The 25,110-nt window shown below is 36.9% G+C and overlaps 1 protein-coding gene across 13 annotated transcripts in view; it reads right to left on the reverse strand.

The window, feature by feature from the left end:
- ARB2A (ARB2 cotranscriptional regulator A) overlaps positions 1-25,110 on the reverse strand; it is a 427,234-nt gene that overhangs the window by 226,448 nt on the left and 175,676 nt on the right. The gene's annotated exons all lie outside the window — the stretch shown is intronic.

Below are 25,110 nucleotides of genomic sequence, written 5' to 3' on the forward strand. Positions count from 1 at the left end.
TAATAAAGAAAATGTATAAAATAGTTCTCAAACTTTAATATTCAATGTGGTCTATAACTGAATCTCTAAGTATCTGACTTTTATTACCAAGGATGTATTAATAGTTGTAAAAGAACCCTTGGATTCCCCATCAAAAAATGTTTCTTCCTTTTCTTATACTTCTATAATGCAACACATGAAATGCTTCAAAATATTTACTACAATCCGCCTAATATCCGAGTTGCTTATGAATATTTCAGCCTCCCTACTGGATTGTGAGTGTGCCCCTGGAGAATAGGGATTCCGGCTTTTCCACCTCTATATCTCACAAAGGGCTAGACCAAGCATGATGTTTTATAAATTGTGCTCAACTGAATCGAAATGTGAAGAGAGCCATTCCAAGCTGTGCCACTCTACAGGATAGATACTTTCCAGTTTCAAGACACATTTAATATCTTGATATGCTATCCTGGCTAATTTCATGTGCCTCGAGTACAAATTATATGTTTTATTCTCCACCCATATTTTATCTTTAACATCTACCACTTGGGACATGAAACAAAATCAATGAAGATGTGCTAACAGAATGCAACCTATAACGGCCACTGTACTTTTATCATACTATTAGTTATTTCAGTTATCTTGAAAATGCCAAAAGAAATTTTTTTAACTTCTTTATTGGAGTATAATTGCTTTACAATGGTGTGTTAGTTTCTGCTTTACAACAAAGTGAATCAGCTATACATATACATATATCCCCTTACCTCCTCCCTCTTGTGACTCCCTCCCACCCTCCCTATCCCACCCCTCTAGGTGGTCACAAAGCACTGAGCTGATCTCCCTGTGCTATGCGGCTGCATCCCACTAGCTATCTATTTTACATTTGGTAGTATATATATGTTCATGCCACTCTCTCACTTAGTCCCAGCTTACCCTTCCCCCTCCCGGTGTCCTAAAGTCCACTATCTATGTCTGAGCCTTTATTCCTGTCCTGCGCCTAGGTTTTTCAGAACCTTTTTTCTTGTTTGTTAGATTCCATATATATGTGTTAGCATATGGTATTTATTTTGCTCATTCTGACTTACATCACTCTGTATGACAGACTCTAGGTCCATCTACCTCACTACAAATAATTTCATTTTTTTATGGCTGAGTAATATTCCATTGTATATATGTGCCACAGCTTCTTTATCGATGGACACAGGTTGCTTCCATGTCCTGGCTATTGTAAATAGAGTTGCAATGAATATTGTGGTACATGATGATTTTTAAATTATGGTTTTCTCAGCCTATATGCCCAGTAGTGGGATTGCTTGGTCGTATGGTAGTTCTATTTTTAGTTTTTTAAGAAACATCCATACTGTTCTCCATTGTGGCTGTATGAATTTACATTCCCACCAACAGTGCAAAAGGGTTCCCTTTTCTCCACACCCTTTCCAGCATATACTGCTTGTAGATTTTTTGATGATGGCCATTCTGACTGGTGTGAGGTGATACCTCATGGTAGTTTTTTTTTTGTTTTTTGCGGTACGCGGGCCTCTCACTGTTGTGGCCTCTCCCGTTGCAGAGCACAGGCTCCGGACGCACAGGCTCAGTGGCCATGGCTCACGGGCCCAGCCACTTCGCGGCATGTGGGATCGTCCAGGACCAGGGCATGAACCCATGTCCCCTGCATCGGCAGGCGGACTCTCAACCACTGCACCACCAGGGAAGCCCCTCATGGTAGTTTTGATTTGCATTTCTCTAATGATTAGTGATGTTGAGCATCTTCTCATGCGTTTCTTGGCAATGTGTATATCTTCTTTGGAGAAATGTCTATTTAGGTCTTCTGCCCATTTTTGGATTAGGATGTTTGTTTTATTGACATTGAGCTGCACAAGTTGCTTGTATATTTTGGAGATTAATCCTTTGTCAGTTGCTTCATTTGCAAATATTTTCTCCCATTCTGAGGGTTGTCTTTTCGTCTTATTTATAGTTTCCTTTGCTGTGCAAAAGCATTTAAGTTTCATTACGTCCCATTTATTAATTTTTATTTCCATTTCTCGAGGAGGTGGGTCAAAAAGGATCTTGCTGTGACTTGTGTCATAGAGTATTCTGCCTATATTTTCCTCTAAGAGTTTTAGAGTGTCTGGCCTTACATTTAGGTCTTGAATCCATTTTGAGCTTATTTTTGTGTATGGTGTTGCAGAGTGTTCTAATTTCATTCTTCTACATGTAGCTGTCCAGTTTTCCCAGCACCACTTATTGAAGAGACTGTCTTTTCTCCATTGTATATTCTTGTCTCCTTTATCAAAGATAAGGTGACCATATATATGTGGGTTTATCTCTGGGCTTTCTACCCAGTTCCATTGATCTATATTTCTGTTTTTGTGACAGTACCATACTGCCTTGATTACTGTAACTTTGTAGTACAGTCTGAAGTCTGGAAGGCTGATTCCTCCAGCTCTGTTTTTCTTTCTGAAGATTGCTTTGGCTATTCGATGTCTTTTGTGTTTCCATACCAGTTGTGAAATTTTTTGTTCTAGCTCTGTGAAAAATGTCTGTGGTAGTTTGATAGGGATTGCATTGAATCTGTAAATTGCTTTGGGTAGTATAGTCATTTTCACAATGTTGATTCTTCCAATCCAAGAACATGGTATATCTCTCCATCTCTCTGTATCATCTTTAATTTCTTTCATCAGTGTCTTATAGTTTTCTGCATACAGGTCTTTTGTCTCCTTAGGTAGGTTTATTCCTAGGTATTTTATTCTTTTTGTTGCAATGGTGAATGGGAGTGTTTCCTTAATTTCTCTTTAAGATTTTTCATCATTAGTGTTTAGGAATGCAAGAGATTTCTGTGCATTAATTTGTATTCTGCTACTTTACCAAATTCATTGATTACCTCTAGTAGTTTTCTGGTAGCATGTTTAGGATTATCTATGTATAGTATCATGTCATCTGGAAACAATGACAGCTTTATTTCTTCTTTTCTGATTTGGATTCCTTTTCTTTTTCTTTTCTGATTGCTGTGGATAAAACTTTCAATACTATGTTGAATAATAGTGGTGAGAGTGGACAACCTTGTCTTTTTCCTGATCTTAGACGAAATGATTTCAGTTTTTCACAGTTGAGAACGATGTTGCCTGTGGGTTTGTCATATAAAGCCTTCATTATGTTGAGGTATGTTCCCTCTATGCCTACTTTCTGGAGGGTTTTTATCATAAATGGGTGTTGAATTTTGTCAAAAGCTTTTTCTGCATCTATTGAGATGATCATATGGTTTTTCTCCTTCAGTTTGTTAATATATTTTATCACATCGATTGATGTGCATATATTGAAGAATCCTTGCATTCCTATAACCCACTTGATCATCATGTATGATCCTTTGAATATGCTGTTGGATTCTGTTTGCTAGTATTTTGTTGAGGATTTTTGCATCTATGTTCATCAATGATATTGGCTTGTAGTTTTCTTTCGTTGTGACATCTTTGTATGGTTTTGGTATCAGGGTGATGGTGGCCTCGTAGAATGAGTTTGGGAGTGTTCCTTCCTCTGCTATATTTTGGAAGGGTTTGAGAAGGATACGTGTTAGCTCTTCTCTAAATGTTTGATAGAATTTGCCTGTGAAGGCATCTGGTCCTGGGCTTCTGTTGTTGGAAGATTTTTAATCACAGTTTCAATTTCAGTGCTTGTGATTGGTTTGTTATATTTTCTATTTCTTCCTGGTTCAGTCTCGGAAGGTTGTACTTTTCTAAGAATTGGACCATTTCTTCCAGGTTGCCCATTTTATTGGCATATAGTTGCTTACAGTAATCTCTTATGATCCTTTGTATTCCTGCAGTGTCAGTTGTTACTTCTCCTTTTCATTTCTAATTCTGTTGATTTGAGTCTTCTCCCTTTTTTTCTTGATGAGTCTGGCTAATGGTTTATCTATTTTGTTTACCTTATCAAAAACCAGCTTTTAGTTTTATTGATTTTTGCTACAGTTTTCATTTCTTTTTATTTCTGATCTGATCTTTATGATTTCTTTCCTTCTGCTAGCTTTGGGGTCTTTTTTTCTTCTTTCTCTAATTGCTTTAGGTGTAACGTTAGGTTGTTTATTTGAGATGTTTCTTGTTTATTGAGGTAGCGTTATATTGCTATAAACTTCCCTCTTGAAACTGCTTTTGCTGCCTCCCATACATTTTGGGTCATCGTGTTTTCACTGTCATTTGTTTTTAGGTATTTTTTGATTTCCTTTTTGATTTCTTCAGTGATCTCTTGGTTATTTAGTAGTGTATTCTTGAGCCTCCAAGTGTGTTCGTACTTTTTACAGATTTTTTCAAACAAGTGTGTTCGTACTTTTTACAGATTTTTTCCTGTAATTGATAGCTAGTCTCACAGCGTTGTGGTCAGAAAAGATACTTGATACGACTTCAATTTTCTTAAATTTACCTAGGCTTGATTTGTGATCCAAGATATGATCTATCCTGGAGAATGTTCCATGAGCACTTAAGAAGAAAGTGTATTCTGCTGTTTTTGGATGGAATGTCCCCTAAATATCAGTTAAGTCCATCTTGTTTAATGTATCATTTAAAGCTTGTGTTTCCTTATTTATTTTCATTTTGGATGACCTGTCCATTGGTGAAAGTGGGGTGTTAAAGTCCCCTATTATGATTGTGTTACTGTCGATTTCCCCTTTTATGGCTGTTAGCATTTGCCTTATGTATTGAGGTGCTCCTATGTTCCAAAGGAAAGTTTTAAAAGTAAAAGTAATTATGCAAACATTTAGACCACTTAGGGGCTAACATCTCTATTTAATCCAGTCATTTAGTCATTACTTCCTAGATTTACCATCTAAGTTTACCATCTAGAGAACAACATCTTCTTAATAATATAACATCCAGAACTGAAGGGAATTCAAACCTGGTCTCAATCTGCTTTGGCAAATGAAAGAACACAACTGACTACAATGATGTGTAGGTAAAGAAATCAACAATTTTTTTAAATTAATTAATTAATTAATTTATTTTTGGCTGTCTTGCGCCTTCATTTCTGTGCGAGGGCTTTCTCTAGTTGCGGCGAGCAGGGTCCACTCCTCATCACGGTGTGCGAGCCTCTCACTATCGCGGTCTCTCTTGTTGCGGAGCACAGGCTCCAGACACGCAGGCTCAGTAGTTGTGGCTCACAGGCCCAGTTGCTCTGCGGCATGTGGGATCCTCCCAGACCAGGGCTCGGACCCATGTCCCCCGCATTGGCAGGCAGACTCTCAACCACTGCGCCATCAAGGAAGCCCAAGAAATAAACATTTATTGAGGGGTTACTAGTTGCTAAACAGTAGGCAGGTGGTCTTTATATAATTTGTGGGATCAAATATGGGGTAAAATGTAAGGAAAAGAATGAACCTACACATCACCTCTACTAGGGCTATCCCATAAGACCACATAGTCTACACACTGTACAACTCTAGGTGGTGCCAGGTAATAATTATGTCCCCTTAGATTTGTGCAATGAGGCAGCCTTGTCTCATATCATATTTCATCCATCTAAGATACCATCAGTTCCAAAAGGTACCACTGTTTTATATACAATTAACAGGAAAAAAATGTCACCAAATAATCCATGATATGCCATTAATTTTTAAGATGCATCCCAAATTCAGGGATGTTAATACATGATAAAAGGTTTTAAAATCAATGAAAAAAGATGATAATCCAAGCAATCTTCAATTGACTGAGCTATATATGCACAAATAATAGCCTTTCTTTGATGGCATAATTATATGAGCACTCTGAACAAGAATTCTGAGGGAAGTTTTTTCACTCTCCTGTGTGAAAATGAAACAAAGAACATTCAGAGTGAATGAAGTAAAGTTAACATCATAATTCAAATATAACGCACCAACCTTTTCAAATTTATATTCTTCCTCTTAGATCTTAAAATCGACTATGTTAGGAATACTGTTTTCAACTAATTTCTGGGTTTAAATCTAAATTACTTAATGATCACTTACCCCTTCCCCTGCCTAATAATCTACACACAAACACACAAATCCTTTTCTTCTTCCCCAACTCCCTCAACTCTATCAGCTACTGAGACAAAAGCCAGAGAAGCCACGTCCAAATATGAATAGAGGGTGAAAACCTGGTTCTAATATGAAAATTTCAATAACTGGAATGGTAAATAGACAGCCAAGGTTCCAATGCCAGCTTTGTCACTAATAATAGTACAATCTAGAGCAACGCATATAATCTCTCTTAATCTCAGTTTTCTCATCTATATTTAACAATAAACTAGTTAGATTTGGTACGTCTCTAAAAACTACCTAACAAGTTTCAAATATTACCTTTCGGCATATATAATCTGGTAGAATCCTTGCCCTATAAGTAATGTTCTTCCTAAATGTACTCTTTATATAAAACAGTAAACAAATGTAGGCTAAATGGTTTGTAAACACTCCTTTTAATATGTAAAGAATATGCCTCACTGTCAAAAATTTAGAACAGTAACACTGCAAGAAAACTGAGTTCCTCTTCTCAATAATATGACTAAAACAGATTTTGGTTTGTGTGCCAGATTTACTTAATTTAGCAGTGTAAAATCCGAATTCTAATGTTAAACTTTTATATAATGATTCGAAGTTTTTTAAAAAAAATTTATTAATCCATTACATAGTTCTGGAAATTACTGGAGTTATTATAATCACTCTGGTAGAAACAAGAAACTTTGGCCCAGAATATTTAACAGATTTTCTAAATAAAAAATAGTGACTGTTAATAAATGGCAAATTATCTTAGAATTTTAAAATATAATAGTATCCTGAATGACAGAGTCCTATAATCTTTCTCCTAATCACCTCCTGAGGAAGAGAGGATTTTTCTAAAATTTCACAGAGAAATAGCAAATTGGACACACAGTAAGCTAAGCTAAAGATTTTAGGAAAAGAAATTCAGGTATAAGAACCATTTTTAAGACAAACAGAAATCAGTAAAGTCTTGGTAGATGACCATTAAGATTAATATTCAAGGTTAATTTTATCTTTGTTTTCAAGGGTTCCCTAAATAAATCACTGATTAAATTTATAATCTATTATTTTTCAAGAAAAATAATCAAGGCTTTCCTTTAGTATTAAATTAATGAAAATCACACTGAGAATAAAGTTAACATGAGTATGAAGAAATTGATACATAGGGTATTTTAATTTCATGCTCCAAACAAGTAAATCTTAACATCCAATTTTAATACTTTACAAATGTACATATATAATTCAAATTGAAATGAGAGAAGCCTAAAATGGATATATTCAAGTCACTCAGTAAACACGTTATATTGCTCAGCTATGTTACACATGAGAGATACATACAGAAGTGCTTAGATCCATTGACAAAGCCAGAGTGTGAATAAGTGAATACTGGGACTGGCTAAAACGCCAAAGGGAGGTGGGGGAGCAACATGCTGATTGGCTTTAAACAGGCAAACTTACCTAAGGACAAGCTGAAATCAGGATAGGGATAAAAAACAGATCACCGTCAGTAAATAAAGCACTTTTGAGTCAGCTATACAAGCTGAATCAGGCTCTCCCTCATCCTCACCTGCAATAAATCTAAACTCCTTTGCTGTCACGCAACTCACAGATCGCAGATGGGCAGTTTTGGACTTAGACAAAAATAATGTGTAAGGCGGAGTAAAGATGGCGTACTAGGAGGACGTGGAATTCACACCTCCTCACAACTAGGGCACCTACCACAGACACCTACGGGAAGAACCCCAGCAACCGGGTAGGATGTGGGGCGTGCGGGCAGTGAAGGAGGAGGACAAGTGGAGGCGGGACGGGACTGGCGCCCATGAGGGGTGGCTGGGGGAGGGGAAGGGATCCCATGCCTGAAGGGGGAAACTGGGGGACCACTGGGCAGAAAGGATTGAAAGGGAGCGTGGCCAGGTTTCCCCTGCCCACTTGGGCCCCGGGGAGCCTGCTGAGATCCCAGGCCTGATCCTCTGCCCACCGAGGCCCCCTCCAGCCACGCGGGTCCTGAGGGAGTGGGAGGGAAGGGAGGGGGAGCAAAAGTAAAGGCCAGACCTCCAAGATGGGCACCCCTGAGGGGTGGCTGGGGAAGGGGAGGAGTTTTTACACCCAGTGGGACCCACCCATGGTTAGGGGTCCAGCGGCAACAGGGGAGACCCTCGGGGAGATGGTGGGGGAGGGGCACAAAGGAACTGAAGGGAACGTGGCCAGTGCTTATCCTGTCCACTTAGGCACCAGGCCTCTTGGGCTCCCAGGCCTAAGCCTCTGCCTTCAGAGCCTCCCTGCTGCTACACAGAGCCCAAGCCCCGCCCCTACACCCCCACCCAGGGCCCTACCTCTACACTAGGAGACCGCCTCCAACACGCTGGGCCTAAACCCCACCCACACACCCTCACTAAGGGCCTTACCTCCAAACTCCAGAACTCCACACTCCAGAGGCCCTCCTTTCCACATGCTGCCTTTCCCCTTCCACGCAGGTCCTAAGTAGAGGCCCTGTCCAGTGCTTGAATGTTGCCCTGCCTAGGCCCCACCCCCAAGGGCTTCCGCTGGATGCATAGGTCCTGAGCCTAGGCCCCGCCCCACGCTCAAACGTCACCCCCCAACCCACCTAGGCCCTGTCCCACCCTAAACCCCGCCCCTGCCTAAGTTCCACCCCCTGCCTAAACTCTGCCTCCATAGCCAAGGCTTTTTTTTTTTCTTTCCGTTTTTCCTCTTTTAGATTGGGGTTCTATTTTACCTTGTTGATTCATTGTTGTTGATTCTTATACATTTTTAGTTTTCCTAAAATCTTTTTTATAATTTTATTTTATTCTTTATACTTTGCTATTGTTCTCTCCTTTTGGTTTGTTTCCCCCCACCCCTTCTTTTTCTGTCATGGTTTTATTTTACCTTGTTACAGTTGTTTCAATTATAGTTTTTGTTTGTTTGTTTGTTTGTTTGTTTTGCGGTATGTGGGCCTCTCACTGCTGTGGCCTCTCCCGTTGAGGAGTACAGGCTCCAGACACGCAGGCTCAGCAGCCATGGCTCAGGGGCCCAGCCACTCCACAGCATGTGGGATCTTCCTGGACCGGGGCACGAACCTGTGTCCCCTGCATCAGCAGGCGGACTCAACCACTGCGCCACCAGGGAAGCCCTCAATTATAATTTTTCCTAATATAATTTTTAATCTTTCTAATTTTATTTTGTTTTTATTCTTTGATATTGTACTGCTTGCTTGCTTGCTTGCTTGCTTCCTTCCTTCCTTCCTTCCTCCCTCGCTCCCTCCTTTCCTTCCTTCTTAACTGCATCACAAAGCTTGCAGGATCTTGGTTCCCAGGCCAGAGGCTGGGCCTGAGCTCCTGTGCTGGGAGCTCTGAGTCCAAACTGCTGGACTAACAGAGAATCTCAGACCCCAGCGAATATCAACAGGAGTGAGGCCTCCCAGATGTCATCTCAGCACAAGACCAGGCTCTATCTAACTGCTTGCAAACTCCAGTGCTGGCCATTTCAGGCCAACAAGCAATAAGACAGGAATACAGCAGCACACATCAAAAAAGAAAAAAAGAAACGACAAAAAAATATGTTACAGACGAAGGAGCAAGGTAAAAACCTACAAGACCAAATAAATGAAGATGAAATAGGTAACCCACCTGAAAAAGAATTCAGAGTAATGACAGTAAAGATGATCGAAAAATCTCGGAAAGAGAATGGAGAAAATACAAGAAGCATATAACATGGATCCAGAAGAACTAAAAAGCACACAAACACTGATAAACACCACAATTACTAAACTTAAAAATACTCTGGAAGGAATCAATAACAGAATAACTGAGGCAGAAAAACGGATAAGTCAGATGGAAGATAAAATGGTGGAAATAACTGCCGGGGAGCAGAATAAAGAAAAAAGAATGAAAAGAATCAAGGACAGTCTCAGAGACCTCTGGGACATATTAAACAAACCAACATTTGAATTGTAGGGGTCCCAAAAGAAGAAGAGAAAAACAAGGGGAATAAGAAAATATTTGAAGAGATTATAGTTGAAAACTTCCCTAATATGGGAGAGGAAATAGTTAATCAAGCCCAGGAAGAGCAGAGAGTACCATACAGGATAAATCCAAGGAGAAACACGCCAAGACACATATTAATCAAACTATCAAAAATTAAATACAAGGAAAAAATATTAAAAGCAGCAAGGGAAAAGCAACAAATAACATACAAAGGAATCCCCATAAGGCTGACAGCTGATCTTTCATCAGAAACTCTGCAGGCCAGAAGGGAGTGGCAGGACATACGGAAAGTGATGAAAGGGAAAACGCTACAATCAAGATTACTCTACCCAGCAAGGATCTCATTCAGATTTGACAGAGAAATTAAAATATTTAGAGATAATGAAACGTTAAGAGAATTCAGCACCACCAAACTAGCTTTACAACAAAAGCTAAAGGAACTTCTCTAGGCAGGAAACACAAGAGAAGGAAAATACCTACAAAAACAAAGCAAAACTATTAAGAAAATGGTAATAGGAACATACACATTGATAATTATCTTAAATGTAAATGGATTAAATCCTCCAACCAAAAGACCAGACTCACTGAATGGTTACAAAAACAAGATCCGTACATATGCTGTCTACAGGAGATCAACTTCAGACCTAGGTACACACACAGACTGAAAGTGAGGGGATGGAAAAAGATATTCCATGCAAATAGAAATCAAAAGAAAGTTGGAGTAGCAATTCTCATATCAGACAAAATAGACTTTAAAATAAAGACTATTAAAAAGACAAAGAAGGATGCTACATAATGATCAAGGGATCAATCTAAGAAGAAGATATGACACTGTAAATATTTATGCACCCAACATAGGAGTACCTCAATACATAAGGCAAATGCTAACAGCCATAAAAGGAGAAATTGACAGTAACACAATCATAGTAGAGGACTTTAACACCCCATTTTCACCAATGGACAGGTCATCCAAAATGAAAATAAATAAGGAAACACAAGCTTTAAATGACACATTAAACAAGATGGACTTAACAGATATGTATAGGACATTCCATCCAAAAACAACAGAATACACTTTCTTCTCAAGTGCTCATGGAACTTTCTCCAACATATATCGTATCTTGGGTTACAAATCAAGCCCTGGTAAATTTAAGAAAATTGAGATCATATCAAGTATCTTTTCTGACCACAATGCTATGAGACTCGATATCAATTACAGGAAAAATCTGTAAAAAAATACAAATACATGGAGGCTAAACAATACACTACTAAATAACCAAGAGATCACTGAGGAAATCAAGAGGAAAACAAAAAATACCTAGAAACAAATGACAATAAAGACACGACGACCCAAAACCTATGGGATGCAGCAAAAGCAGTTCTAAGAGGGAAGTTTATAGCAATACAATCCTACCTCAAGAAACAAGAAACACCTCAAAGAAAAAAACCTAACCTTACACCTAAAGCAATTAGAGAAAGAAGAACAAAAAGACCCCAAAGCTAGCAGAAGGAAAGAAATCATAAAGATCAGATCAGAAATAAATGAAAAAGAAATGAAGAAAACTATAGCAAAGATCAATAAAACTAAAAGCTGGTTTTTGAGAAGATAAACAAAATAGATAAACCGTTAGCCAGACTAATGAAGAAAAAAAGGGAGAAGACTCAAATCAACAGAATTAGAAATGAAAAAGGAGAAGTAACAATTGACACTGCAGGAATACCAAGGATCATAAGAGATTACTACAAGCAACTTTATGCCAATAAAATGGACAACCTGGAAGAAATGGACCAATTCTTAGAAAAGTACAACCTTCTGAGACTGAACCAGGAAGAAATAGAAAATATAAACAGACCAATCACAAGCACTGAAACTGAAACTGTGATTAAAAATCTTCCAACCAACAAAAGCCCAGGGCCAGATGGCTTCACAGGCAAATTCTATTAAACATTTAGAGAAAAGCTAACACCCATCCTTCTCAAACTCTTCGAAAATATAGCAGAGGGAGGAACACTCCCAAACTCATTCTACGAGGCACCCATCACTCTGATACCAAAACCAGACAAAGATGTCACCAAAAAAAGAAAACTACAGGCCAGTATCTCTTATGAATACGGATGCAAAAATCCTCATCAAAATACTAGCAAACAGAATCCAACAGCATATTAAAAGGATCATATACCATGATCAAGTGGGGTTTATCCCAGAGGTGCAAGGATTCTTCAATATACGCAAATCAATGTGATACACCATATTAACAAACTGAAGGATTAAAAACAATACGATAATCTCAATAGATGCAGAAAAAGCTTCTGACAAAATTCAATACCCATCTATGATAAAAACTCTGAGAAAGTAGGCATAGAGGGAACCTACCTCAACATAATAAAGGCCATATATGACAAACCCACAGCCACATTGTTCTCAATGGTCAAAAACTGAAACCATTTCCACTAAGGTCAGGAACAAGACAAGGTTGCCCACTCTCACCGCCATTATTCAACATAGTTTGGAAGTTTTAGCCACAGCAATCAGAGAACAAAAGGAAATAAAAGGAATCCAAATTAGAAAAGAAGTAAAACTGTCACTGTTTACAGATGACATGACACTATACATAGAGATTCCTAAAGATGCTACCAGAAAACTATTAGAGCTCATCAATGAATTTGGTAAAGTAGCAGGATACAAATTAATGCACAGAAATCTCCTGCATTCCTATACACTAATGATGAAAAATCTGAAAGAGAAATTAAGGAAACATTCTCATTTACCAATTCAACAAAAAGAATAAAATACCTAGGAATAAACCTACCTAAGGAGACAAAAGACCTGTATGCAGAAAACTATGAGACACTGATGAAAGAAATTAAAGATGATACAAAGAGATGGAGGGATAAACCATGTTCTTGGATTGAAGAATCAACATTGTGAAAATGACTCTACTACCCAAAGCAATCTACAGATTCAATGCAATCCCTATCAGACTACCAAAGGCATTTTTCACAGAGCTAGAACAAAAAATTTCACAACTGGTTTGGAAACACAAAAGACACCGAATAGCCAAAGCAATCTTGAGAAAGAAAAACAGAGCTGGAGGAATCAGGTTCCCAGACTTCAGACTATAGTACAAAGATACAGTAATCAAGGTAGTACGGTACTGTCACAAAAACAGAAATATAGATCAATGGAACTGGATAGAAAGCCCAGAGATAAACCCTACACATACGGTCACCTCATCTTTGATAAAGGAGGCAAGAAAATACAATGGAGAAAAGACAGTCTCTTCAATAAGTGGTGCTGGGAAAACTGGACAGCTACATGTAAAAGAATGAAATTAGAACACTCCCTAACACCGTACACAAAAATAAACTCAAAATGGATTCAAGACCTAAATGTAAAGCCAGACACTATAAAACTCTTAGAGGAAAACATAGGAAGAACACTCTATGACATAAATCACAGGAAGATTCTTTTTGACCCACCTCATGGAGAAATGAAAATAAAACCAAAAATAAACAAATAGCACCTAATGAAATTTAAAAGCTTTTGCAGAGCAAAGGAAACATCAAAATGAAAAGAAAACCCTCAGAATAAGAGGAAATATTTGCAAATGAAGCAACAGACAAAGGATTAATCTCCAAAATATACAAGCAGCTCATGCAGCTCAATATCAAAAAATAAACAACCTAATCTAAAATGGGCAGAAGACCTAAATAGACATTTCTCCAAAGAAGATATACAGATTGCAAACAAACACATGAAAAGATGCTCAATATCACTAATCATTAGTGAAATGCAAATCAAAACTACAATGAGGTATCACCTCACTCTGGTCAGAATGGCCATCATCAAAAAATCTAGAAACAATAAATGCTGGAGAGGGTGTGGAGAAAAGGGAACACTCTTGCACTGCTGGTGGGAATGTGAATTGGTACAGCCACTATGGAGAACAGTATGGAGGTTCCTTAAAAAACTAAAAACAGAATTACCATATGACCCAGCAATCCCACTACTGGCATATACCCTGAGAAAACTATAATGCAAAAAGAGCCATGTACCACAGTGTTCACTGCAGCATTATTTACAATCGCCAGGACATGGAAGCAACCTAAGTGTCTATTGACGGATGAATGGATAAAGAAGACGTGGCACATATATACAATGGAATATTACTCAGCCATAAAAAGAAACGAAATTGAGTTATTTGTAGTGAGGTGGATGGACCTAGAGTCTGTCATACAGAGTGAAGTCAGAAAGAGAAAAACAAATACCATATGCTAACACACATATATGGAATCTGAAAAAAAAAAAGGTTCTCATGAACCTAGGGGCAGGACAGGAATAAGGACACAGATGTAGAGAATGGACTTGAGGACACGGGGCCGGGGAAGGGTAAGCTGGGACGAAGTGAGAGAGTGGTATGGACTTGTATACACTACCAAATGTAAAATAGATAGCTAGTGGGAAGCAGCTGCATAGCACAGGGAGATCAGCTCAGTGCTTTTCGACCACCTAGATGGGTGGGATAAGGAAGGTGGGAGGAAGATGCAAGAGGGAGCGGATATGGGGATATACATATGCATATAGATGATTCACTTTGTTATACAGCAGAAACTAACACAACACTGTGAAGCAATTATAGTCCAATAAAGATGTTAAAAAGAAATGTGTAAGGGTGTCTTACCCTCAAGGAGAGTATGTGGGTCGCAAATTCTATACCCAATATATCTAACCATTGTAATCCTCTAAGTACGGTCTTTGAATAAACTGTTGCATGTGGGAAATACTATTCTGATTACAGCAATTGCCTGCAATCCAAGAAAGATCCATTTATCCTTTCACTCATGTATATATATTTCACATACACACAGAGAAATCTTAGAGAATCAGTTGTAGGAAATGTTCATTATTGGCAATGTAGTATAGTGGGAAAAACAGAGGCTTTGCAGTCAGACAGACTTGGGCTCAAACCTTGGTTTAGTTACTCTTATTAGATATGTAACTATGAGTAAGTCTATTTACATTTCTGAGTCTCATTTAAGGATCTGTAAAGTCAGGGTAATACATAAGACAATTATGAGGATTACACGAACAAACAAATGATGACAACTACTTCTAACTATACAAATGGATGCACAAGGGGGGAAGGAGTTGGGGTCAGAGGGTCTTAAATTGCCCCCTTTTCCCAAGAAGGGGGTGGAAGTTGTGAACATGACCAAAGTGATTCATGATCAAAGCCAAATAGAAGCATGGTGAATCCAACTGTATTTTAGACAGTTACTGTCAAATGTTTTCTTAGACAAGAAATAAGAGGAACCCAATTTGAAGAGCTAAGAGCAGCATGGCTTCACAAATGGAAAGAGAGTCAATGACAGGTGCAAGTGGACTGTAAATCAACGATATTACATACAATAACTCTAACTAATATTTACTGAGTGAATACTATTTGCAAAATCCAGTACACACATTGCCAAACACCAGAAACCCAGTTCTTAACTACTCTAGAATCATTCTAATCCAAAGTAAAGAAAACATAAAACAGGAAGACAGCACCAGTAACAGAGAGATAGCACCGGTAAAGAACAAGTAGAATATGGTAATAAAATAGACCCCAGCTGGATAGCAGGGATAAATATTTGAGCTTTCCTGGGAAGCAAGAGGCCACTCATTTTAGGGAAAAGAAGGAAATGAAAGCTATAGTTGCTAAAACCCAAAATGGGCATGTGATTCTCCAGGGTCTTTTATTTTTGGGGAAGAGCAGTAGAAAACAAATTCTAAATCCTCAAATTCCACTGACCTGGTCACTGTGGACTTGACATGTTAGTTTCAATGAAGGGGGATGACACGGGGCAGAGAACAGGTGAAGCAGTCTGGACATAATGCTCACTGAGTCCAGATGAGAAAATTTCAAACTGGATAGCACCAAATGCCTTAATAAACCAGTCCTACTCTGTCCTAGTTTCTCTATTTCAGGTTACATAGCTGCTCATATTGTTCTAGTTTTATACTGACTAAAACAAGAACTGAAAAAGAAATGGTTCTTATCCTAATCTAAACTGCTTGCTTTTGTTGATTCTACGCTTACTCCAGAAAAGAGATGTAGACCAATGGTCCTAGAAATGTGGTCAGCAAACATCTGGGATTTCCAGAGACCCTTTTAGGGGGTCTGCATAATAATAATAAGACATTATTTGTCTTTTTCACTGTGTTGGCATTTGCATTAACAGTTGAAAACAATGGAGAATAAAACTGTTGTGAATTAGCACAGATCACTGTAGCGGTTCTAAACTCTAGTAGTCATTGTATTATTCACTACCATATACTCGGGAAAAGAAAGAAAGTTTGCTTAAAGATGTTGATGAAGCAGAAAAACTACTTTTATTAAATCTCAACCCCTGAGCATATGTCTGTTTAATATTCTGAGTGATGAATAGAAGGAACGCATAAAGCACCTGCAAACCAAATTATGTTATGATGGTTGTCTGGAGAAAAACTAGTTGGGCAATTAATTGAGTTGTGAGCTAAAGCAGCCACTTTTTTAATGGAACACCATCTTTACTTGTAAGACTGAGAAACAAACTATGATTCAGATTTGGGCATTTGGAAGCCATTTTCTTGAAAATGAACAAAGCCTGACAGTTTAAGGAAAACAACTGACAATATTTGTCGCTAATGATAAAAATTGAGCTTTCTTGATAAAATTAAAATTTTGGGCAACTTGTACACTCCTTGATAAGCTTGATAGTTTTTCAATTCTTGAAAGCTTTGTGGATGAGATTGGTAGGAACAGTAATAGGAATTTTTGATACTACATAATAAAATATGTCAACATTTGGAAGATCTGTATAGCTCAGTGAAACAATATTTTCCAAATGACCAATACAAGATGTTATAAAGTCATTCATGGGTAAAAGATCCATTCAAAGTACAACAAAGACCAATGGATTTCCATAACACAGAGTATGCAATGCTCACTGATGTGTTTTAGATTCACACAGCAACTAATCTTTAAGAAACTATTACCTTTTGTTGAATGTTGGTATAGCATCAAAGAAGAATATATATAATTATCTGAAAAACCTTTTAGGGGCTTCCCTTGGTGGCACAGTGGTTGAGAGTCCGCCTGCCGATGCAGGGAGCACGGGTTCGTGCCCCGGTCCGCGAAAAGGAGTGTTTCAAAGGTTTTTTTTTTTTTTTTTTTTTTTGCGGTACGCGGGCCTCTCACTGTTGTGGCCTCTCCCGTGGCGGAGCACAGGCTCCGGACGCGCAGGCCCAGCGGCCATGGCTCACGGGCCCAAGCCGCTCCGCGGCATGTGGGATCTTCCCGGACCGGGGCACGAACCCGTGTCCCCTGCATCGGCAGGCGGACTCTCAACCACTGCGCCACCAGGGAAGCCCAAAACACTCCTTCTTTATACAAATGCATATCTGTGTGAAGCCAAATTTTCTTCATAAATGTCAATAAAGACAATATATCACAAGATGAATGTAGGAATTCAGCTCTCTTTTATTAAGCCAAACATTAAAGAGACTTAAAAAATGTCACACATCTCACTATGTGTTTTTTGCTTTGGAAAATATACTTATTTCTCATAAAAATATGTTATTTATGTCATCATATAATAGGTTTATTAGTTATTTTAAAATAAATATTTAAAAATTTCTCAGGTTTAATTCTTTTTATGGAAAATATCAGTAGATGTAACCCATATAACAAAAACCCTTTAGTGACCTTAATAATGTTTAAGCATTTGAAAAAGGGTCCTGAGACCAAAAGGTTTGAGAAGCACTGAATGTAAACTAATTGGGACAGATGTCATCTGGCCATAATTCTCTCCATATTTCCTAAGGGAAAGGGAATAAGAAGGGAAAAGAAAGGAAAGGGGATATACTGAATAGTAGGTATCCCACTGGCTGTTTTCATACACATTAATTTACCTCATTCATTCCATACAACAGCCTAATAGCTATGAATATCCCTATTTTACAGATGAAGAAACTGAAACTCAGAGAGGAGAGGTGACTTGCCTAAAGTCACAGCTTGTAAGCGAGAGCATTAAGGTTACACAGCATGCACCTTTTTGATCCTAAAGTTCTTATTCTTTCCACTACTTTATATTTATGGCAGAATCCCCCCACTAAAATTCGTCAGTGGCCAATCTAAACCCCTAAATGCAGAGCTTTGGTCTTTTCTGTAATTTCTGTTATAAATCTAAATATCTAATTATTTTACTTATTTCTAATTCTTCATTTTGACTTGTTTTTAACCACATCCAAAGAATGCTTGGTAGACTTAAAAATGGCTGTTAGTTGAATTTAGAGAACAATACACTAATTTTCTGAGTGTTAGAGTTGTTTAGACATAATATACATAGTCTCACAGTTCTTTCAACCTCACGCTAGTCAATATAAAAGGGTAGATTTATATAGTGAAGGGTCTGTCTCTTTTGCTTTGTAGGTTCATGTTAGCAAGCATTTATTCAAATATGCATTCATCAAATATTTATTAAAAAGTCTACTGTGTTTACCAGGCTTTGGTAACATGAAACATGAAAATACAAAGATTAATTTCTGATGATTTGAAATGGAATTATGGCCCTTTCAAAGCTTTACAATTTTATGGAAACCTTCTCTGTAATTAGGTTTGATCAGAGCTTCTCTTTTAAATGAAAACCTTAAAATGAAGAAACTAACGTATGCTTTAGTGAACACTTAATGATTATATTTTAATATTACTGTATTGAGTTCTTAGAAAATGCAAGTAGTAATAACAATGATCTGCTGCAGGAAGGATGCATTCCAGCTTGCTTTCTACCATGTTAAAGGCACACTGGATGTTTGGAGGAAAGGTGAAAATTCATTTCAGGGGGAAATACACTAGGAAGTCTGAACTTAGCCACAGATCTAAGCCACATTTTCCAGTTGAACTACATCAATTAGCAAAGCTGATGTTTTGATCTCCTTCTGTCTGATTCCTATGCTATAGTGTTCACTGGGTTTCAAACCCAGGAGGGTAAGACAGGGGTATTATTTTGGTACAAGGTACCAAAAGTTGCAAGGGGATTTTGAAATCGGATTCTTTCTCAATTGATTCTGAACTTGAGAGAAGACAGGATGGTATTTATTGGCCCAGAATTCCCAAGACTTCTATGTGTCGGATACTATGTTCACTTTATATATATTATTATCATTCCATTTTTCAGACAAAAAAACTGAGGCATAAGGAAGTTAACTTGTTTGAGGTGCTGCTATATTAAGTGGAAGAGCTGAGATTCAAGCTCAGGTCTATCTGACTTTGTACTTCTAACCTCATCTCCACACTATCTCTCTGCAAAGGATATGATTCTAAATGTTATACAGGCACTAAAAATAGGAAATAAAAAGAGTTATTATCACAATCTGCCTTCAATGACTACAGGTTTTAAGTTTATTTGGAAAAATGTAGATGTCTTAGAATATAGAAAATGTTTAAAATAATACATTCTTATATTGATTATTCAGTTACTAGCTAAGTCTATTCATTTTTTCTTTCTAGTTATATTTTAAAAGATTTTGGGCTAAGGAAAAAAAAGGAAGAAAGAAAAAATATAGTGTGATTGGTGTCTTCAGTTTCTGAGGAAAAACAAAATTCAATATGAACAGCAGCAGCCCCTGGTGGTCTAAGGGGAAAAACATAGTGTATCTATTATTATGGGGGTTGAAATATGTTTTTAAAAAGAATATATGTACATATTTAGCCATTTGACTCAGTTCTCAACCCAACACATTAAAAAACAGATGCTTTAAAAAATGATCTGTTGGCAAGATGCTTGTTAAAATTTTATCAGTTGAAATATTAAAATTCATTATGAATTAATTAACACATTATATAAAAATAAAATGTTTTTGTTTCATCGTTTTACAAAGTACTATACCAGTGGTGATTAACACTGGGAATTTTGTGTGTCTTGATGTGTGTTGCTCAAAAAGAAACTAAATTTATAGGATTACCACTAAATTGATGACATTTTCTGTCTTCACTCTTGAATTCAGTTGGCAGATGTTTCCGAGAACAAAAAGTTCCATCTTATTACAAAACATATTAAGCAGGTTTTCCTGCCAGGCATGTCTGACATGATGTTTATTGCCTAGACCAAATCAATCCCCTTAATAAGCCATAATATATGCCAGAAAGTACATTATTTCATAGTTAAGGAAAGTTGCCACATGAAAGACGAAGTATTTTGATCTCTCAAGCTCTGCTCCTAATGCATCAGAAATGTGCTACATAATCCAATAGTTAGTCACATCTATTTAGACTCATTTAGTAGGTAAAATAAAACTATACTTTGCTAATCTTAAAGTTTTAGGCCTCGATTCTACTTTATTTCTGCTGGTGTATACTAGATATTTGCAAAAATTTCACAGGAGATTTTGGCTATTTACTGGATGCCAGAGAAAGAAAAGTCAAATACTTGAATATTCTAGGAAAATAAAATGGTTTCAGAGATTAAACAATCATTGAGTGAAATATAAGTGAGTTGAATTTGGTTGCTAAATCACTAGATAGAAATGACTTCCAGTGGCATCTGCACGGAAAAGAAGAGGTACAGAGGAGAAGAAAGGATATTTATTAGCCTTCAGCAATATTTTGGACATAGTCCAAGTCAGAGCATCAAAAACAGATTTTTTTTAAAAGAAAGCTTCAGTTTATCAGAGCTGGCTGTTTCTGAACAATTGCAAAAATTCACATGAATGCTGAAAAAAATCAGTCAGAAAACTAGACACCAAATATCTTGCGTGTTAAGGAATAAGTTTTTTGATGGATGTCAACAAGCAATCAATCCATAAATATTTGAGTATCTTCAATGTGTAATGCCAGGCTCTGCCAAGATTCCTATTCTCTAAATGTCTCCTCCACATTTGGATTTTTCCTTCTGTGGCCATATGATCTCCCTTCCCCCTCCACTTCTAGTAGTTTTATTTTTTTTAACGTTCTAAGTCTAATCCCTCTACTTTACTTCCTATCACTACAGCCCACAACTAAGTTTCTTAGGGAAGATATATTCAAGCAATTCTAACACAACATTACATAGATCAGCATCAAATCACTTTTGCCCATATTCCACCTACATACTATAAAGTCCTTTTACTGATCTTCTTCCTTAGTCTGAATATTTGTCCTCTTATGCTACAGTTTGATACCAGAATAACCCTCATTCCTATGCTGCAAGTCACATTATCTAGGTATCCCTAGACTAAGGCCTAGTCTTTTTGCTTTAGTCTCCTTCCCGGGGATTGGATCCTAGTTAGTAGATTTAGCATCAGTTCCTGACTTTCTTGCAGTATGCACTGTACTACTGTAAAAACTGGCTCCTATCTGCTTATTCATAAGGATTGATATGCAATTCCAAAATCTATAAAGCATGCTCAAAGGATTGTAGGGCTATAATGGAAAGGCATGAAAGATAAATTGATAATAATATTATGAGACAGAAGAGATAGCTCAAGATAGAACATGATAAATTCCATTCAAGTTAACTAATCATGACAACTCCCAACAGTGTTAGTAAGGAGAGGTCACTGAATATGATGGGTGTGGATGAGTGGGATTTCAGCTGGGCACTACAACATGGACAGAATCTGAATTAAGGGAAAGAACAGAAAAGCAAAGTTACAGATTCCATAAAGCACAAAGTGTATACAGGGTAGAGCAAGTACAATAGCCTGGCTGTACTCTTATGAGCAAGTGTGTAAAACAGAAATAGCAATAGGTTGGCATAAATATTTCCATTTTCATCCATAATTTTAGCATCATGATGATATAGCTAAAAAAGAAAATAGGGTATCTCACTTTTATATATTCAGATGAAAATGTATAGGTCAATCAAGGTATCAAATAAATCATGACAAACCGATTTTTTTTTTTTTTTTTTTTTTTTGCGGTACGCGGGCCTCTCACTGTTGTGGCCTCTCCCGTTGCAGAACACAGGCTCCGGACGCGCAGGCTCAGCGGCCATGGCTCACGGGCCCAGCCGCTCCGCGGCATGTGGGATCTTCCTGGACTGGGGCACGAACCCGTGTCCCCTGCATCGGCAGGCGGACTCTCAACCACTGCGCCAACAGGGAAGCCACAAACCGATTTTTTATCATTAATTTTCAGAATGTCTTCTCAGTTACTGGATTAGGTAGGGGATCAACAATGTAATTTTTCTTCGTTTTGGTTTCTTTGAATGTTTCCTCACAGAAGATCAAGTAGTATACTTTAATAATGCAAGACATATTAGAGAAAGCAGTAGTAGTTTGGGATTTTAATCCTGGCTCTACCATCCTATTTATCAAATAAAAAGTTATTATGAAGGCTCTGTTCTACAAATATTTATTATTATGTTTCTGTTCTAGGCTCTGGGTTACAGCAATGAAAAAAAACAGACTAAGTCCCTGCCCCATGGACCTTACGTTAAGAGCTATGTGACCTCAGGAAATTTACTAAGTATTGACTCTTAGTCTCCTCATCTGTAAAATGGGATCAGTATTATTGATCATATTAAATTTTTTAACACATTTTTGACTGGAGATGTATTGCGGCCACAGGCACTAGTTTCTGCAAAAATCGCCTGGTCAATGTGTTAACATTATTATTTATATATTATAAACATACTAAATAAATTGTTTACTGACAGTTACTAGTGTCCATTAAATGATAACTGGTCAAAAATCTATATAATCATCAAACGTAGTTTACTGTATCATATCACGCTTTTATTATAATTGGTTTAATTTTCATATTTCAGATACATATTTTATTTTCAACCAGTTAGAACAATGTGGTAAAGAGGAAAGAGAGCAAGAATCTACAGTAATCAGAAGCACTAGTTTTAACACTTAGTTCCATCATTTAGTAGTTCTGTGATCCTAGACAAAAATGTACCATCTATGCATCAGTTTCTTTAACTATAAAATAAGGGTGAAATTATTTGATTTACCTAGCTCATGGGGTTGTTCCAAAGAATAAATGATTGATTTCAAAATGTAAATGGTTAAGAAGTATATAAATAAAAGTTAATTCATCCTCATCACATACATGCTCTGTGTCTGAAAATTACAAATACATATTTGGAGATATGTAGAGGAAAGGAGAGTACTAGAAGTCACTTCTTGCGTGGATCAAAATTACCTAAGGATTAAGGCACCTGACACAAGATGAACCATTATTCTCTTTCCCACTGCAGGATCATGCCTTACTATCTAGAAGTATGTTTGAAGAGTGTCAGCTTAGCTCTGCTATTTTGCACAATTCTGGAAGATTTTAAGAGAAAGGGTGTTTATTAAGAAAAATAACATTCATAACTAAGACTATCAGGTATAAAGCTGTGTTATCTACATGAGTCTATTTTTGTCTCTTAGTGCTTTCAATGAAAACCTAGACGAGTGAAATGGGACAAGAAAGAAAGAGGCAAAAAGACATGATAAGAAGTAAAAATAGCAGGAGTGTAGAAGAGATAAAACAAAGAAAAAAAGACAAAGGGAAAGGTAGATCTTAATGAAGCGACATAAAAATATTTTTTTCCCTTGGTACAATAAAAAAATAGATGCAGAAATAAACAAAACAGACGTGAAAAAAGAATAAAGAAAATGCACACATACAAGAGAACAAAAGAGAAAAATTAAAGCAATAGTGACATGATAAAGAGAAAATAGAAAAGAAATAAAATTTAAAAGACAGATGTCAGAAATAGATGATTAATCTGTACATATCATAGGCAAATAAAAGAAACTGTTTAAGAAGTAAAAAACTTAATACGCAAAATCACTTTTTGTTTGCATTTTACATAGAAAACTGAATATGGCGAGTGATTTGTATATTTCAAAAACTTACACAATTCATTTTTGGAATCCAGATATAAGGGGGAATTTTTTTTTAAATTCTATCTTAAGATGGTGGTTGACAGACTGGATCATATTAATTAGGAAGCTCAGGACAACCAATAGAGAAGAAGGTGACATCAGGACCCTGATGCAGTCATGGCAAAGAAAGGCAGTAATATAACTACATGAACAAGCTACTTATGAATTCCAAATCTAATCATTGTTTTTGTTTCTCAAACAATATATTAAATAGTGAGATGCTTTTCAGACATTTAAATATTGTAATCTGCCTAACTTTTGCTTGATTCATTGTATGACACGCTTTAGGTAGTCTTGATCTGGATATATTTTGGGGGGGTCCTGAGAATTTATATGCTGCTTAACTGTCCTAACTTACTCAACAGACTGACCTATAATCAAATGTGTTGAATGTCTGGAGTACAATTCCCAAAAGTATAGCGATTATGCCATGAACTAGAAGTAAAATAAAGAAAATAACTTATAAAGCTACATATTTTGCCTCAAAGGTGGTATGAAATATTTTATTAATGAATTTTAAAGTAAATGTAAAAATAGCTCAAGTTGAATAATCTGAAACTTTATTACTATCTCACAGTATAATTTATAAAATGTTAAATTGTCTATATTTAAATGTTCTGAATTGCTCACTTTTGAAGAACATATCAATTTACTATTTTACTTACCCAATAGCATTTTGGACATACTGTACTATTAAATTATATTTCTAGCACCCATAATAAGGGCTTTGAAAATTGCATGAATCTGTCATATATATATAATGCACAGTGGTATATCAAGCAGAATGTGTCAAAGGGCAAATAAAATTGTTTGTGCCCCCTATAGAATTAGAATTCCTTGGGCAGCACTGCTATAACGATCCCATGCTGCTAGCATTACAAAGTGCAAAGGTTCACTGGATAAGAAAAGAGCAAAGGACAGAGTTCCCTCATTACACTATTCCTAAACTATTCTAGCTTAAATATTTATTAAGATATTAATTACTCTTCCTCCCTCCATCAGCCTTCAGAAGTTAGGCTGAGAAACTGTGGATGGATGGTTGCTCATAGGAAAACAATGCATTAAAACTATAACCACCCAAGACGAAGACTGATGTTTGTACAGTGCATTATTAATTGATTTTGAGACTTAAATAAAATATCACACTGAAATAAGAATGCGTGTTGTTACTTTGAATAAAAAACAGAAAACATTTCAAATAACACCCTTGGGAAATAAATCTTTAAAAATTAACACTTAAAAAAAATAAACAAAATAATTTAAGAAAATAAACTATAAAT

This window comes from Tursiops truncatus, chromosome 3 (assembly GCF_011762595.2).
Source record: "Tursiops truncatus isolate mTurTru1 chromosome 3, mTurTru1.mat.Y, whole genome shotgun sequence".
NCBI lineage: Eukaryota > Metazoa > Chordata > Mammalia > Artiodactyla > Delphinidae > Tursiops > Tursiops truncatus.